Here is a 16,960-nt window from a genome sequence, read left to right as displayed (position 1 = left end):
TTAGGCTGAAAACCTTGCAGTTATCCTTGGGGCCTTGCTTAATCTCTCATCCCACATCCTGTCATGCAGTCAGTAAATCCCATCATTTCTACCCCTAGGATGTATTAAAATTAAGCTACTTATGACCCTCCATCTGCTACCACCCTAGAGGCAAACCACCATCTTTTCTTGCCTGGATTGGTGCAGTTGGCCCCCCATTGAACCTCTCTGCTTCTGCATCTGCTCTCCCTGTTGTTTCTTCTCAACACAAATTTTATTAAAAATTTATCAGATTATGTCATTCTGTCCCCAGCTAGACCCCAAGGCCTCACCTTTACTTCTCATCTCCACCCACTTTTGTCCCACATTGTTCCTTAAACTCTTCCCAGCGTAATGTATCGCTTACCTCAAACTGAGGACCCCCCCCCCGACTCCCCTCCCCACCAAAGCAACCCTGATGGAAATCACAACTATCCCTTCAGCAGTAACTCCTCCCTGGAGGGAGCGCTCCTGCAGCCCAGATCACCCAGACCAGTTTGGGCTCGACACCAGACTCACACCTGCCCAGATGGACCACGGAGAGATGGACAGGTACTTTTTTTACCTCATTACCATACTGAAATCTCCACCCAAGGAGGAACACAAGCCTCATTTACATAACCTACAATTTATGTGACTTCTAGGCCTGTGTCCTTAAGGTCCTTGTGTGACCTCACACACTTCTCCCTACAATGACTGGGCTCCAGGAAATACTCCTCCTAACCCTACATAAAAGGAGTCATGGGGAGTCACGGCTTTGGAAATTCTTCCCCGGATCCCCTTACTTGCTGCAAATATTTTTCTTTGTCCAACAACTCCATCTGGTGTAGTTTCTATATGTGACTCACCAACGAGCTAAATCCTGTTGGTTCAGTTACAGTTCCTCTGCTCAGAGTACATGAATGGTTTCCCAGCTCATTCAGTGCAAAAGTAAGATACGATGGCTCACGAGACCCGGTAGGACCTGTCCCTTCTGCCTCCCTGACTGCACTTCCTACCTCTCACCTATTTCTTTCCTGCCCCTTTTCATCAGCTCTTCCCTCTGCCTGAAATCAGGCTTTCCCTCCAGACAGCTACATGCCTCCCTCCCTCACTTTCTTTAGATGTCTTTTCAAAGGTTACTTTTTTTAGTGAGGCCTTTGCAAACCATAAATAGCAACTGCCCACCCCCCTTCCCTATGTCCTCTTCCCTGCTTTCCTGTGCTGTACAGCATTTATTGGCTGTCTCACACATTTTCTTTTAAAGATTTTATTCATGTATTTGAGAAGGGGAGAGAGCAAGCGAGAGCACAGGAGCAAGGGGAGGGAGAAGCAGGCTAGGGGCTCAATCCCAGGATCCCGGGATCATGACCTGAGCCCAAGGCAGACACTCCACCAACTGAGTCACAGGGCGCCCCCATCTCACACATTTTATACTTATTTCCTTATTGTCTGTCTCCGTATCTACCCTTCCCCCACCTTCCAGAACATACTCTTCAGAAGGTTAGCAACTTTAATGTACTCCCAGTAAGAATGGAGTAAATCCTCTGATTTAAATAAATCAACGTTTGCCCATAGGAAGCATTTAATAAATATTAGCTGAAAGGATTAATGAGCTGAAAAAACTCACCCCTTGACTTGAGGGTAGAAGTAAAGTGAAACACCCAGAAATGCAAATCCAAGTGTTAGAAATATGTGGAGAGCCTGGTGGGCCCGATGTCCCTGGAATAAAGAGGTCCCAGGGACCAGAAAGCCACATAAGCTATGTGTAAGACCCAGGTCAGCCCCTGGGATTCTAATAGTGGTAATAATTATCAATGGCAGTTTGCCAGAAAGGCAACTTTTGCATATTGAAAACAGTAATTGAGGATCAGTGAAAATCGTTAAACAACAAAAATTTAACTGAGTAAAAAAAAAAATTTAACTGAGTAGTTTAAAAGATCAAATTGACTTTATTGAATGATTCATGAATGGGACAGTAGACCATCTAGCAAATAGAAAGGAGCTCTTTTGAGCTGCGAAAAAGAAAAGGTTTTTAAAAGAGGAAAATACTAGCAAAGGATACATTGTTTCAGGCAATGTACCCCTCCTAAGGAGAGCAGAAGCTCTTTCAGTAAATTTCCTAGTACTGACCAGGAAATTCATGTTGGCCAAGAAAGGGTACATGCCTGGGGGTTGAAACTGCAGTTAGCTTAGGCATAGTTAAGTCTTGGTTTATGTATTCACATGGAGCCCTTAACTGAGTGACTCCATTTTTTATTAAGATTTTATTTTTAAGTAATCTCTACATCCATGTGGGGCTCAAACTCACGACCCTAAAATCAAGAGCCACATGCTCTACTGCCTGGGCCAGCCAGGCACCCCATAAGTGACTCCCTTTCAAACCTGTGGTTTTCTTTTAAACAAAATGGAAGGTTGCAGCTTCTATAAGCCACACTAGCCAACATAATTAATTACTATTAAGGACACTGGGAAAAAAAAAAAAAAAAAGCAAATGTGTTCAGAAGGAATGATCAGAATCCCTTTAAACTCGTTCTGCTGGGAAGTAGAGCTTGACAGAGTCAAAACTAAGTACCATGTTCAGGGTAAGTGTATTCTGTTTCCACTTCATTGAAGATTGTGGACAAAGCCGTAATAGACAAATTTAGGCAGCACTGGCCGTTTTCGTTCAGTAGATGGAGCCAGAGTAGAAAGGAAGCAGTCTAGCAGGTTGCGAAACCGCACAAAGAGGGATTTGAAAGTGGGACTCCTCTGTGGATTCCAGCCCCAGAGCCCATTAGGCGGCCACCTGGGGCTGGCGCCCGTCGCCAGTTGGTTGACCAGGGAGGTGGACAGTCTCTTTCCGAGCCGACGATGTTCGTGCCTCTGCCTTGAACAGCTCTTGGCTCCGCTTGCTCATTCTCATGCTTCGGGTGGCAGTGAAGCCTTCCGCGGCTTTCCTCGCAGAGAGAGGTCCTCCTGCGACCCCCGAGCCATGCACCCTGCTTATTTACTCCTGGGCTAACCAACCTCTGTAATTACACTTTGTTTCCATGATTATTATCTGCTTTTCCTGCTGGAATGTAAGTCCTGCATCCGCGGGCACCAGACCTGACCGTCCCCCACCGTGTGCTCAGCACCCTGCAGACAGGCCTCTGCAAGTGGCGAACATTCGGGAAATATCTAGTAAACAGATTAACTGGAATTCTGGGTTGTATGAAGTGCCAAGCACTTTGCCCAGGTTTTCACATACGTTTTCTCCCTTTTCTTTCATGAGAGAAACATTTACTGTGGAAAAACTGAATCTTCAGGAGGGCATATACTTTGTCCAAGGTCCCATAGCAAAGCTGAGAATTAAAACCAAGTCTTTCCGATTCTAAAATCTCTGCTGGCATCTCAGAACTTTCATAAACAAACATTTTGTAAAGCAAGCGGTAGTGTGTTACGGTAAAGTTTCCACAGGAGAGCCAAGGGGGAAAAGTAGGAGACGCCAGGCAATTGTCCGCAGCACTCAGTTTTGCGATCCGACCTTAGCTCATGTGCCAGGCACTGCATAGAGTTCAAAGCAAAGTATGCTTTCTGAGACTGGATGCAAATTTAGAGGAGACGGCGTAGGCTCTTCTCTTTCTTCCTCCTCCTCTCCTTCTTTGTCCACAACTCATGCTTCCTTCCAGCTGACCTGCTCCTTTCTTCACTCTCTGGGCGCACTCAAGAAAAGGCAAAAAATTAGACTGTGACTATATCATTCCAAGAAGGAGGATCCAGTGTTGGACAAGTGTAAGGTAGTCACACTTAGACAAAGAGGGACACATAGAAGGTATGAGAAGTAACAAAGTAGAATGTAAAAACATCCAGATCACCCGTAAAGAAGGATCCGGGATCCTGAGATGGAAGTGTATATGTGGGTGGGAGACAGGCATTCAGGAGTGGAAGAGAGCAAGACTGAGCAATAATGACCCACATGTAAAAGAAATCATGTGAAATAGAGAAGCAGCTTGTGACATTAGTGCTCAGGACAAAATGTGATTCAAATTCTCTCATTCCTTCAATAATATGAGTGTCACAATTAAGACGAAAACTAACAAGCGAATACAAAAAAAGACCCAGCTTGAAATCGCAGATTTTTAGAAATAATACTTGGTTTGCATCTCCTAGCACTGCTATATAGAAAGTGACTCATACTTTCATGCTTTCAAAGTCCAGAAAGGAGCTGAATTACGGTGCTTTAATGCAAAACAATTACCCTGGCATACTCCAAATTTTACTTAAATAAGTGGAAAGAAGGCCATGACGGGAAAATCCTCAGCCATAGTCTGCACAGAAGCCCCCCGGGAGGCAATTGGCTAACTGCCTCGAGGTGTAGCCAAAATGGGGTGAAAACGTGAACACGTTGCCCTTGTTTCTTAGGTTCATGTTGAGGACCAGCCAGGCCTTGGTCCCTGGGAAGTGTGATGGAGTCCTAGCTTGCCGCATAGGGGCGTAGCCATAAGGTAAGCTGGTGCCTCCACTGTCTCATCCTGCTGCCTGAGGCGGGGGTGTTCTCATCAGCCCGGGAGTGATTCTGGGGAGGGGACTCTCTTCTCCATGCACACTCTCCAGAATCCAAAGTGAGCAGAGGCAGCTTCTCTAAAATGATATCTAGTTACTACTTTTCATTTTTTTAAAGGTTTTTAAAATTCATTCATTTGAGAGAGACAGACAGAGTGCGAGCGCAGGAGCAGGGGCAATGGCAGAGGAAGAGGAAGAAGCAGGCTCCCCACTGAGCAGGGAGCCTGACGTGGAGCTTGATTCCAGGACCCTGAGATCATGACCTGAGACGAAAGCAGAGGCTTCACCGACAGAGCCAGCCAGGAGCTCCTTGAATGACTTTTTAAAGGGAGGAGGAAAACCAGTCTGGCAAGAGGAAGGAAAATTTAAAACAAAACAAGATTAGCCCCCTTCACATCACAGTTTGCCATCTCAAGCAGCCTCTTAAAATGTCATCGCAGTATTTGTAGCTTCTTCCTGTAGGTGGCAGCATCTGCGTTTTAGGGGACACCATCAGTCTGCGGAGCCTGGAGGATCAGGTCAGCAATAGTGGTTGGATGTCTTACTTTTCCTTTTCGTAAGAAAAAAATTCTTAAAATGTCTATTACATTTATAAAATGCATGACTTTGGAAATGTTCCTGAACATTGTGTTCAAAAAGCAGGTTACCAGTTTGAGGGGATGTGAAGCAGGCTGGAGAGAGAATTCTGGCCATGAATGTGGACAATGACTTATCTCTGGGTAACAGGGCAGTTAGTAAGTGAATTGTTTTTCACTTGGTACCTTCCCAGATGGTCTCCAATGAGCATGGGTTTTTTCAAGACCTTGTTTCTCCTCCTTGCTGTCAGTGTCCTCGGGCCCTGGGAAGCTGGAGATGGTGGGGCCTTGGGTACCCAGACACTTCTGGTCTCACCAAGCTCTTCAGTGTCTTAACTGTGGAATGAAAATAATGCCAGAGAATGGGACTCTTGAAGCAGAGCTTGAGAGGTAAAGGATCTTTGTAATCCTCCCCAAATCCAGAAGCAGGTTTACTGTGAAGCTGATAAAACTTAGACTTCAAGGCCTGCCCCTCACTGACACTGATCCCTTTCAAAATGTTGTATCCCACTCAAATTCCTGATTTGGAATTACAGGGCCCAGAAATGACCCCGTTACAGAACCTACCAAACCCAGATCTCCCACTGGCAAAGCACACCAAAATACTCTTGGACGACTTTTTTGCTATCCTTGTGTGAAGCAGCCTAGCTCTTATGCATTGAGGGGGCTGGGGGTGGGGTCCCCATAAACTCCCCACCAAACTGGGAGGCCAAGCCTCAAGCACCCTGTACCTCATTACCTAGCACGTGTCTAGCACATTGCAGGTGTCCAGAAGCCATTTGCAGCACTGTTAAATGGCAGTGAATTTGCACAGAGAAGTCAGAGTCTGCCTAACCAATTTCTTACTCATGGAGCCACTGAGGACTAGGCCTTGTAGAACTGTTTCTGGTGACCAGGAGAAAGGGTGCTCTGTCCTATGTAAACAGGGCCATGGAGATGACCCCCATCCCCAGACGAGCCCTGGGCGCTAGTGATTGGATCTGCCGAGTGAGTTTTCATGGCGGTACAACGCAGGTAGACTCTCTCCCAGGAAAGGGCTCTGTCTTCCCTCTTTGAAAAGATGCATCAGCATTTTTGTGACACAAAGAAAACAAATCTAGTTATATGACCTAAATCTCTCAAACACAAGAAAGCAAACAGACATGGGTTACCAAATGAGAAGAGTGAAGAAAAACCTCAGCTGCCACATGACCCCGCCCTTTCACTTCTGGATATACACACCCAGAAGGAAGGAAAGCTGGGACTCGGATGGATGTGTACACCACGTTCATAGCCACATAGTTCGTAACAGCCGAAAAGTGCAAGTCACCAGTGTTCACCTGCAGATAAGCAGATAAGCAGAATGTGGGCTATGCATACAATGGAATAGTGGTCAGTCTTTTTTTTTTTTTTTTAAGTTTTTTATTTATTTAAGTAATCTCTGCACTCCACAAAGTCAATGACCCTGAGATCAAGAGTTGCATGGTGTTCGGACTGAGCCAACCAGGCGCCCTGGAATAGAATTCAGTCTTAAAAAGGAATGAAATTAACACATACTGCAGTGAACCTTGAGGATATTACATGAAATAAGGCTGTCACAGAAGGACAAATACTGTAGGATTCCATCGATCTGAGGTATCCAGAGTAATCATGTAGAGACAGAAAATGGAATGGTAATTGCCAGGGACAGGGGTAAATAGGGCGTTGTTTAATGGGTTCAGAGTCTCAGTTCTGGAGACGGTGGTGGGATGGTTGCACTACAGTGTGGTTGTACTTGATGCCAGGGACCCGTACACATAAAAATGGTAAATGTTATGTTATTATATATTTTATTATGATAAAAAAGCCCATGCCGAAAGACCAACCAGATGGAACAAGGAATTAATACTTTTCTTTATTTTACCAATATCTTAACAAGACCGGGTTGATTATCTATTACAGAACTGTTCTCAGGGTGCCTGGGTGGCTCAGTGAGTTGAGTTTCCTACTCTTGGTTTTGACTCAGGTCATGATCTCAGGGTTGTGAGGTCAGGCTCCATGCCCAGCAGAGAGTCTGCGAGGGATTCTCTGTCTCCATTTCCCTCCGCCCCTCCCCCTTTCTCTCTCTCTCTCTCTCTCAAATAAATCTTTATTACAGAACTGTTCCATAATATAGATGTGAATTATTTGTGAAATGTTAATTGCTAATATCATATGAAGCCTTACTAAGTGTCAGGAACTGTGCTAAGGGAATTGTGTACATTATCTTAATTCTCAAACCCAGGCTGTGTTGGTACAGGTACTATTTTTATGGTCATTTACAAGTTCAGAAAGTTAAGACTTAGAAAGTTTGAAGGCATTTGCCTGGAAGGCAGGATTAGTGCCTGGTAGACACCAGATTCAACCTTGGATTTACTACTGGGAAGAAATATTGCTAATTTCAGAGTTTGGGGTCCATTTGGCTTTTTTTGGTTTGTTTGTGGTGTGTGGGGTGTGTGTGTGTGTGTGTGTGTGTGTGCATGCTTAAGAATGTACTTATTTATTTGACAGAGAGAGAGAGCACAAGCAGGGAGAGCAGCAAGCAGAGGGAGGAGCAGGCTCCCCACTGAGCAGAGAGCCTGATTCGATTCCAGGACCTTGGGATCATGACCTGAGCCAAAGGCAGATGATTAACCAACTGAGCCACCCAGGTGTCCCTGTTTCTTTTTAATAAAAAAAAATTTTTTTTCACTTTAACACTTGCTTAAAGAATTTCTAAGGAAAGGAATCTGAATCAGGAGACTCCAAATGACACTGATATACCTGGAGAATAGAAGAGTAGAACAGCCCTTCTTTCAGCATTATGCCTGAAACAGTGCCTTGAGGGGGCGCCTGGGTGGTTAGGTCAGTTAAGCAGCTCACGTCTTATCCTCAGGATTGTGAATTCAAGCCCGGCATTGGTTTCCACACTGGCTGTGGAGCCTACTTTTAAAAAACGTAAAGCGGCCCCTCATATGCACTATGGAGTTGGGGCATTAAAGTCGAAATCCAAGGATGGGGGAACTGGAAAAGCATCGGTGAGCAAATATTCCATTATGGATACAGATTTTTAAACTTTTTTGTTTTCAGGTTTTATAATTGTAATTCCTGACACATTGTTCAGTAGTAAGTTTTTTTTAATAAGTATAAACTGGGCAAAACACTGAGACCAACTAAAGAATTCAGGGATTGTATTCTGGTGATTTATAGAACCGCACCTTCCCCCAAAGGATTGACTGGATGTGTTATTGTATCTTTTTAAGTGTGTGTGTGTGTGTGTGTGTGTGAGAGAGAGAGAGAGAGAGAGAGAGAGAGAATACCTCTCCGACCTTCCACATCCCCATCAGAGTAACAGAAAAGATTCTTTGAAAAGAGTGAGATAACAGCACAGGAAACAAGAAAAAGCGTCATCAGCAAACCAGAAGTCTTGATAAATTTCTGAAAGGGAAAAGGCAGATAGATGACTGATGAGAAAGTGTAGAAAACTGTAGGCCTGGGCACAAGAACTGAGCACGTGTCTTCCCAAGGGAGCCCCAGAGGGAGTGCCTGCCCAGAGGACAGGACAACGATATGATGATGGGCTGTGGGGCCATCATCAGTGGCGTCATTAAGGAGCAGGATACAGCCCTCTGCACAGCTGGGCCCCTTTCTCTGACCTGTGTAAACAGAGCTTCCCAGCTGAGACTTTGTCCTCAGGCTAAAAACCAGTGTTGTCCTCCAGAAGGCAAGCTATCAGCTCACAGAGCCTTCTTGGTGAGGGTTGTGTGAACTGGAGGGGATACTGAAGAAATTATTATTATTTTTTTAAGATTTTATTTATTATTTGACAAGAGAGAGACACAGCGAGAGAGGGAACACAAGCAGGGGAGTTGGAGAGGGGGAAGCGGGCTTCCTGCCGAGCAGGGAGCCCCTTGTGGGGCTCGATCACAGGGCCCTGGGACCCGGGGACCCCTGGACCCCGGGACCATGACCTGAGCCGAAGGCAGATGCTTAATGACTGAGCCACCTAGGCTCCCCAAGAAATTCTGCATCTCTGTAGTAAACTCAGCCTGGAAATCACCAGACTTCAAATGCACCTCCACCCCTAAACCTGGAAACCTCTGGGTTCTGGGATCTGGGGCTTGTGCTTTCCTCACAGGAAACCCAGCCGGGAAGCCCTCCGGTCCACAAACTCCACCTACTCAGAAACTGCTGTCATTCTGTTGGAGTGAAAAAGCTTAGAGAAACAAATGTAAACCCCCCCAGGAGGAAACCCACACCAGCTACTGATACTAAATTAAGGTGTTTGTGTAGTTCCTCATTCATTTGTATAAAAGGACAGCAGGGAACCTCAGACTTGGGAGAAAAAACAATACAAAAGGGAAAGCCTTAGAAAAATAAATAACTGAAGCTGGAGGAAAAAGATAATCCAAGCAGTTAAAGAATAAAACAATAAAAATAACCCTAGTGAATGATGCACGCGTAGATCACTCACATTCTTAACACCTGTGTCAGCCAGTTAATATAATTACTATTTAAAACCATTTCAGTAAGAGCAATAAAAATGCCAATTCATATCAGAAGAATTTATAATCTGCATACTTTTAAGACAATTATAGTTTGCAATCCAACAACATGAAAGAGTTCTTGGAAAGTAAAATTCAAAATTTCAATGGGATTTCTAAGTAGTAATATAAATACAATAGAAGATCCAGTTGGTTACCGGAAGTTGAAGTAAAATGACAGGAAATATGAGAAAAAAATAAGATGCATGGAAGTTAGCTCTAAGAAATCAAATACTTCTCTAAAGGTGATTCCAGAAGGTATAGGGGACCATGGAGAAAATGAAATTGTCAAGAAAATAATGAAATAAATTTCCTGTACACACACAAGAGTTTCTAGATTGACAAAACCCACTCATTACAGAGCAGGAAAAGTGAAGAAACAAAAGTACATGTAGGCAGCATGGAAACATTTTAGAATTTTAAGAACAAAAAGAAAACCCTGAATGCTTCCAAAGAGGGGGGTAAATAATCAGACTGTGATTGCAATTTCTTCTCAGCAATATGAGTCACCAGATCATTTATAAAACTCATGTATATTGAGTGAATACTGTGGGCTAGACACTGTTCCAGGTCCTTGTGATGATGTATCGGGAACCAAAGAGACCAAAGTCCTTCCCTGGTGGGTCGTTACCAGAATGTTTTCCAGGTTCTAAGGGGGTACAAACAGATCTTTGAATTCTGAACTTTGCCAAACTTCTAATAAAATTTGAGGCCATTTTGAGACATTCAAGATTCCTTACAAAACAAAACCAAAGCTCAAAGAAGTAATCCAACAAATTATAATCCAAGAAAGAAAACAGGAAGGATGCCATCTGAGTATGACCCAAAGGAAGTGAAGAAAGCAGGAAGAGGAGGAAAGGACAGGAGGGAGAAAGGATCTATTAGTTCTTAAAGTTCAGAAGACTCTCATTTAAGCTGCAGAATTGCAATTGAATAACATTACATTTCCTTCTCAATGGAGGTTCATCCACTCTACTCAGTTTTTCATAACAGAGGACCTATGTGCCTGGCACTGTGCTGAGTGCTTTATATGGATGAACTCTTTTAATCTTCCGAAGACTTAATTATAATAACAGAGCCAAGTATAAATATAGTAAACCATGACCACGTATATATGGAGAGATGTCTGTGTGTAAATCTATCCATAAAACAAAGACTTAAAAGTAGACCTCTTGGGTGCCTGGGTGGCTCAGTTGGTTAAGCGACTGCCTTTGGATCAGGTCATGATCCCGGAGTTCCGGGATCGAGTCCCGCATCGGGCTCCCAGCTCCATGGGGAGTCTGCTTGTCCCTCTGACCTTCTCCCCTCTCATGCTCGCTCGTTCTCTCACTCTCTCTCTCAAATAAATAAATAAAAATCTTAAAAAAAAAAAAAAGTAGACCTCTTAAGTGACTAGGAATAAGAGCATCTTGTCTAACTAAATAAATCCAGAAGAAGTTTGGGTATTATTTAAAGTTACAAAGAATAATTTAAAATACAGTTTTTAGAGAAATTAGAAATACAACTGAATTATAAATAGTAGAACTAACACAAGTTAGGAGGTAGAGGCGCGCATGCGTGGCTCAGTCAGCTAAGCGTCTACCTTGGGCTCAGGGCATGAGCCCAGAGTCCTCGGGTGGAGCCCCACATTGGGCTCCCTGCCCAGCTTCGAGACTGCTTCACCCTCTGCTCCTCCCCCCGTGCTATCTCTGTCTCTCTATTGCTCTCTCTCAAGTAAAATCTTTAAAAAATAAAACAAATTAGGAGCTAGAGAAGTTGGAAGTGTAAATATTCTTCCTTATCTCTCAGACAGAAATCAGTAGACAAAAAAAAAAAAAAAGAAAAAAGAAATCAGTAGACACTTTCTAAAGCCGATAAATGGAGAAACAGAACTATAAGCATATTCTTTTAAATTATAGTAGTGACGGCTACAGTAGCTGTTAACAATGCCCGTGTGGAGAGCGTCAGCCTGGGCTACAGGGTATAGAGGTCACATTTATTTTATACTCTTCTGTACCGATAACATTGTTTTCTTATTACATGCGTATAAAACTATAAACTAGCATCGAGCTACTTCAAGAATAGTAGATACAATCATTTTTCAAAGAGTGGAAAAAGCCTAAATGAATCTTTTCCACAAACACAGCAATAATATTTAACACAGCATATGTAATTCAAAGAGGAGTTGCTTAGTCACCATTGCTAAATGTTTTACAAAGGGTCGCAGTTTGTAAGGAAAAGTGTCTCAGGTCAAAGAGAGCTTCACATATTAGCTACTTGACTTTTTTTTTTTTTACAATTTTATTTATTTATTTGACAGAGAGATCACCAGTAGGCAGAGAGGCAGGCAGAGAGAGAGGAGGAAGCAGGCTCCCCGCTGAGCAGAGAGCTGGATGCAGGACTTGATCCCAGGACCCTGAGATCATGACCTGAGCCAAAGGCAAAGGCTTTAACCCACTGAGCCACCCAGGTGCCCCGCTACTTGACTTTTTTAAGTTGAAAAAGTAAAACCCACTCTCCATCTTTTCTAACTGTGAATTTGGAAAAAGTTACCAGTATCCTATGTCCTATCCCTGTTGATCCTACAAATGGCTCGAAAACTGATGAACTAAGGACTTTGAACTTTCAAAAACAGGAATTCATCACTGAGGATTAGTCCTCTGTCAAAGCAGAATAAGATGCCATAGTTAATATTTATTTATTGAGCCATGGAATGCAGTGGCGTAGAGGACAGAAAGTCTGTCTTACCCTGCTCTGTCCCCAAGCAGCCTGGTGACCTGGCCAGCACTTCATCTTAGTTCCTTCCTGTGTGGAGATTGGATAAAATACTCTCCTCGCTGCTTCATGTTGTTGGTGTGAGGGTCAGAAAGGATCGATCAAAGGAAAGACCTTTGAAATATTACGCCACGCACTGAAAGATTACAATGTTGGGCGCCTGGGTGGCTCAGTGGGTTGAGCCGCTGCCTTCAGCTCGGGTCATGATCTCAGGGTCCTGGGATCAAGTCCCGCATCGGGCTCTCTGCTCAGCAGGGAGCCTGCTTCCATCTCTCTCTCTCTCTCTCTCTCTCTGCCTGCCTCTCCATCTACTTGTGATCTCTCTCTGTCAAATGAATAAATAAAATCTTTAAAAAAAATTACAATGTCATTATCATTTGGATGATAGACCTTCAAAAATGGAAAGAACTTAGAAACTATCCAAATTTCTTTAATTCACAATTTCATTTTCTCATCTGTCACTTGCTTAGAACCCCTGCATATGTTAAGTCTTACAATAGAATTTGAACTAAAAGTATATTTTTCTGAGCTACATCCTCTTCTAAAATTATAAGGAATCATAGGCTCTTCATGCTACAAAGGGTTACCAGCCACCTCGTGTTTTAATTCCCTTGTTTTAAACATGAAGCAATATTAGCCAAAGAACATACTTGGGCTAAGATAAACACAGGACAGTGAACCCAGACCCGGGGTTAAAAGCCGGTCCCAGATTCCCAGTCTATATCCGTTTCCACGTCACTGCCAAAGCAAGAAATAAATGGCCATTTATGGATAATCACAGTTAGTAAAGGTATATACTGCCCTGACTAGAGTATGCTAATTTTTTCTAACCATTCTCGTAATATTCAAAAAGATGTTCCTTTCCTCCGGGCACTCTGTAGGTTGAGTGTCTGCCTTTGGCTCAGGTCAGGATCCCAGCGTCCTGGGGTTGGAGCCCCGTGTGCGGCTGGCTCTCTGCTCAGTGGCGAGTCCGCTTCTCCCTCTGCCCTCTGCTGCTCCTCCTGCTTATGCAAACTCTCTTTCTCTCTCTCTGTCAAATAAATAAATACAATCTTTTTTTTAAAAAGTTTCTTTCCTCAAGCAGCAACTGTATAACAAACTGAACAACAAAAATGTAAAAAAATGAATGAAAAAAATTTTAAGTAATTATACTTAAAAGTAATGTAAATACTCAAATCTATGCTATAAATAAAACTATGTTTGAAAGCTATCAGAACAATTAGGCATTTAATATTCACGTTAATTACCAACATTTCAGTAAAACTTGCTTTCTTTTTACCCTTCACACAAACCCACAGAGGAGAGGCCGAAGATATAAATGGTTAAGAAGACAGGGTTTTCAATCAAGATATGAGTTTAAGTCCCAGCTCTGCCCTTTACTAGATATATAGATTTTGAAAATGTTCTCAACCTCCCTCAGCCTCATTTCTCTCCTCTGTGTTATGGGAACAGTAATGATTGTTTCATAGGGTTGTTGTAAAGATTAAAAACCCACATAATTCAATAAATGGGACTACTCGTTATTATTTGGGATTTTTACAGGGGAAGAAACTAGAGCTCATAGCAATTGTTTGCTCAGCTTATAAGCAGTGGAGACAAGACAGAAATCTGGGTCTTGCCACTTTGTTATTCCCTGCTGCCCAGCGTCTATACCCAGCACTTTGTGAACCACACGGGAAAAATCCTCCTCTGACCCCACGGCCCGATGCGCAGCTTTTCCACAACCAAGAGAAAGGTTCTCCTCCTAAGTAGGACAGCACTCTCAGCCGATTTCAGATGATATGGCCTCCAAACGGATGCGTCTCTTTTGGTGCCTGCCAACGGGAGTCACTTGATTCTTTCAAGTTCACAGCCCTCGTGTGCTGGAGAGGAGGTGGGGTGGGCGTGCCTGCCCATCTGTGTCGCACAAGCCTCTATTATACTCTTGTCCCTCCTCACTCACCCTGTGTCCCGTGAGGAGGACGCACATGCCATCCACTGCCCCCCACCCACCCATGCCAGGCGTCTCCGGCCATGATTGGGAAGGCTGAGAGGGTCCTTATCCTTCTTCATCTTGGGGTCTGGGTGCTGGCTCTTCAGCATTCAAATCCTCCCCAAGCACCCTAAACTTGTCCCTGAGGGGCCTCATGCAAATTTGACTTCCCCTGCCCTGGGCATTAGGAGTCCCCATCTTTGTATTTGTGTAGCTCTCAGAGCCCAGGGTGAGCTGAACATTGTTCTCACTCCATGAGTGTTTGCTGGAAAAAAGCTGGAAGGAAGAAGGAGGAAAGGGAGGAATCCGTGGTCTTGTCACACTAGAGTTTCTTGAAAATGGTGTAACAGTGAGGTCACCTTCCTAGTTCCAAAGCTATTTACGGTATTTATATTTTTTAATCTATCTACTTACCTGTATCTGGAAGTGTGGATAATAGAGAAATCACTCGGGACGCCTGGGTGGCTCAGTTGGTTACACAGCTGCCTTCGGCTCAGGTCATGATCCCAGCGTCCTGGGATCGAGTCCCACATCAGGCTCCTTGCTCTGCGGGGAGCCTGCTTCTCCCTCTGCCTCTGCCTTCCATTCTGTCTGCCTGTGCTCGCTCTCTCCCCCTCTCTCTCTCTGATAAATAAATAAAATCTTTAAAAAAAAATTCTTTAAAATAAAAAAAAAATAGAGAAATCACTCTAATTTTAGTCTCAGAAGTCATACTTAAAATTTTGGAGTAAGTGTATGTGTGTGCTTGTGTGTGTGCGTGTGCGTGTGCGTGTGTGTGTGTGTGTGTAAATTGGGGTTGGACCTTAGCACTGTGAGAGCTGAACTGCAAATAGGAGTGGACTCCGGGAGTCGGACTTGGAAATCCAAAGCCCTGAGTTCTTACAGATACGCCTCCAAGCTTCTGTGTAAACCTGGTTGAGTCACACTCACAGAACTGTTAAGACGGAGGCAATTCTAAAGGATGTCACTGGTACAGAACTGTCATGGGCAGTGATGACAATGTGTTCTGAACAGTCGGTTTTTTAAAGACCCTTGAGAGTGATTCATGCACTATCCAAATCTTCTCAATGCTTATTGGTCTTTATGGATCCTGTTGTACCATTTGAGTCTTATCTGTTTGTACTTTCTCCCTGCGTCAATGAACACTTCTAGAATTCATGACTTACGGCTGTGCTGCCGTTCATTCCCACTAATCCTGTTTCTGACGTGACTTTAGAATCTGTTCCCAGCCTCTCTGCTCACACCCTGACTCCCCTACTCTTTCGATAATTCTCGTTGAGACGCAACAGCCTCCTAACACTTACATCTGCATTTTTTATGATCATTCTCCATTATGTCTGCTCTATTCTAGGACATTTAAATAAATTCAGGCGGCCATGTAGCTCTGAGAGCGAACAAAAAGCTCAACTGTTGGCTGTAGCTGGCTTGGCTATTTCCTTAAACATTCTCTGGTCTCCGATCTCTTGGCATTCTGTTCCAGCTCCTAATACCAGTTGCAGAGACTCCAGGCTTTGATTACCTAGGATGGACGTGATTCTCTTTCATGCTGCATTCTCTTTGACCTAACATTGTTCCCATTCATAAGCCCATATCTGCAACCGAGGCTAAAAATTACTTTCATTGCCCCATTCTGGCTCTGACGGAGTCATTTTAGCCCAACAACCTACTCATCCTGAAAAGGAGAACAGGCAGAGTCTGTCGTTAGCGCGTTGTTCCAACACTCAGATTGTAACGTGGTTCTCTCTGATTCTAGTGCCAACAGCAGAACGTTAGTGTGGTTGTCCGAGGTTTGTGACTTGGCTGGTATGAGGCACAAAGGATCTTTGGCAACAGAAGGCTGGGTGGGAAGGAAACAGAAGCCGGCTCTTCGGGAACACCCCCCAGTGGGATGGATGGTAGACTGCAGGGAATTGACCGAGCATCGCAGGCTGGCCATGGGGAAGATGAGATGAGGCACAGGCAGGAGGGCTCACCAGTCTCAGCTACCAATCCAGAAGCTGTTCCATCTGCCACAACAGCCAGCCAGATTACACTCTTCAGGTTTTTATCTTAAGAAGCATACACAGGGGGTGCTGGCTGGCTCCGTTGGTGCAACAAGTGACTCTTAACCTCAGAGTTTTGAGTTCAAGCCCCACATTGGGTGTAGAGATCACTTTAAAAAAACTTTTTAAAAAAAGCATACATATAAATAAATCCTTTCTAAGGATTCCATTCATTCCTTTGGTAAATAGTTAGGCACCAACTGTATACCAGACATTGAGTGAACAGTGAAAAGGGAAGTTGGCTTTCCTGACTTCTTTGGCAAGCTTTGTTAAATAACTTGGCATGTACCATCCTTCTTTACTGTCTTATCGATATTAGAATGGGTTTTGGACCTGGAGATGTGTCTTTTAACCAATGCATTTATGCAAACAGTTCTCAGATGGGCCACAAATATGTGGCCAAGATAACATTACAACCTTCATTCCTGCTCTGGAATAAGGATGCAACCTTTCAGTAAAAGAAATCCTTCATAGACAAATAACAAAATTACACATTAGTGGTTTCTGGATGTTTTGAATTTTCTAATCAGTTTTTTTCAACTGGTCATCCCTCTATATTCAGTTCAAAAAAAA

At 43.7% G+C, this 16,960-nt stretch overlaps 2 long non-coding RNA genes across 3 annotated transcripts in view; one reads left to right on the top strand and one right to left on the bottom strand.

Annotated features, from left to right (window-relative positions):
• LOC116598269 overlaps positions 1-16,960 on the top strand; it is a 44,069-nt gene that overhangs the window by 15,575 nt on the left and 11,534 nt on the right. Inside the window, exon 2 of one of the 2 annotated variants that reach the window (XR_004289017.1) lies at positions 4,384-4,466. The exons of the other annotated variant lie outside the window; for it this stretch is intronic. This is a non-coding gene — a long non-coding RNA (uncharacterized LOC116598269). The remainder of the gene's footprint in view (positions 1-4,383; positions 4,467-16,960) is intronic. 2 annotated transcript variants of the gene reach the window in all.
• Positions 2,334-12,429, bottom strand: LOC116598271. The gene is made up of 4 exons (XR_004289020.1): positions 12,347-12,429; positions 6,251-6,418; positions 5,286-5,435; positions 2,334-3,683 (listed from the first exon to the last, which is right to left on the bottom strand). It is a non-coding gene; the product is annotated as an uncharacterized LOC116598271 (long non-coding RNA).

This window comes from Mustela erminea, chromosome 9 (genome assembly GCF_009829155.1).
Source record: "Mustela erminea isolate mMusErm1 chromosome 9, mMusErm1.Pri, whole genome shotgun sequence".
NCBI lineage: Eukaryota > Metazoa > Chordata > Mammalia > Carnivora > Mustelidae > Mustela > Mustela erminea.
This window is presented reverse-complemented; position numbering and strand designations above follow the sequence as displayed.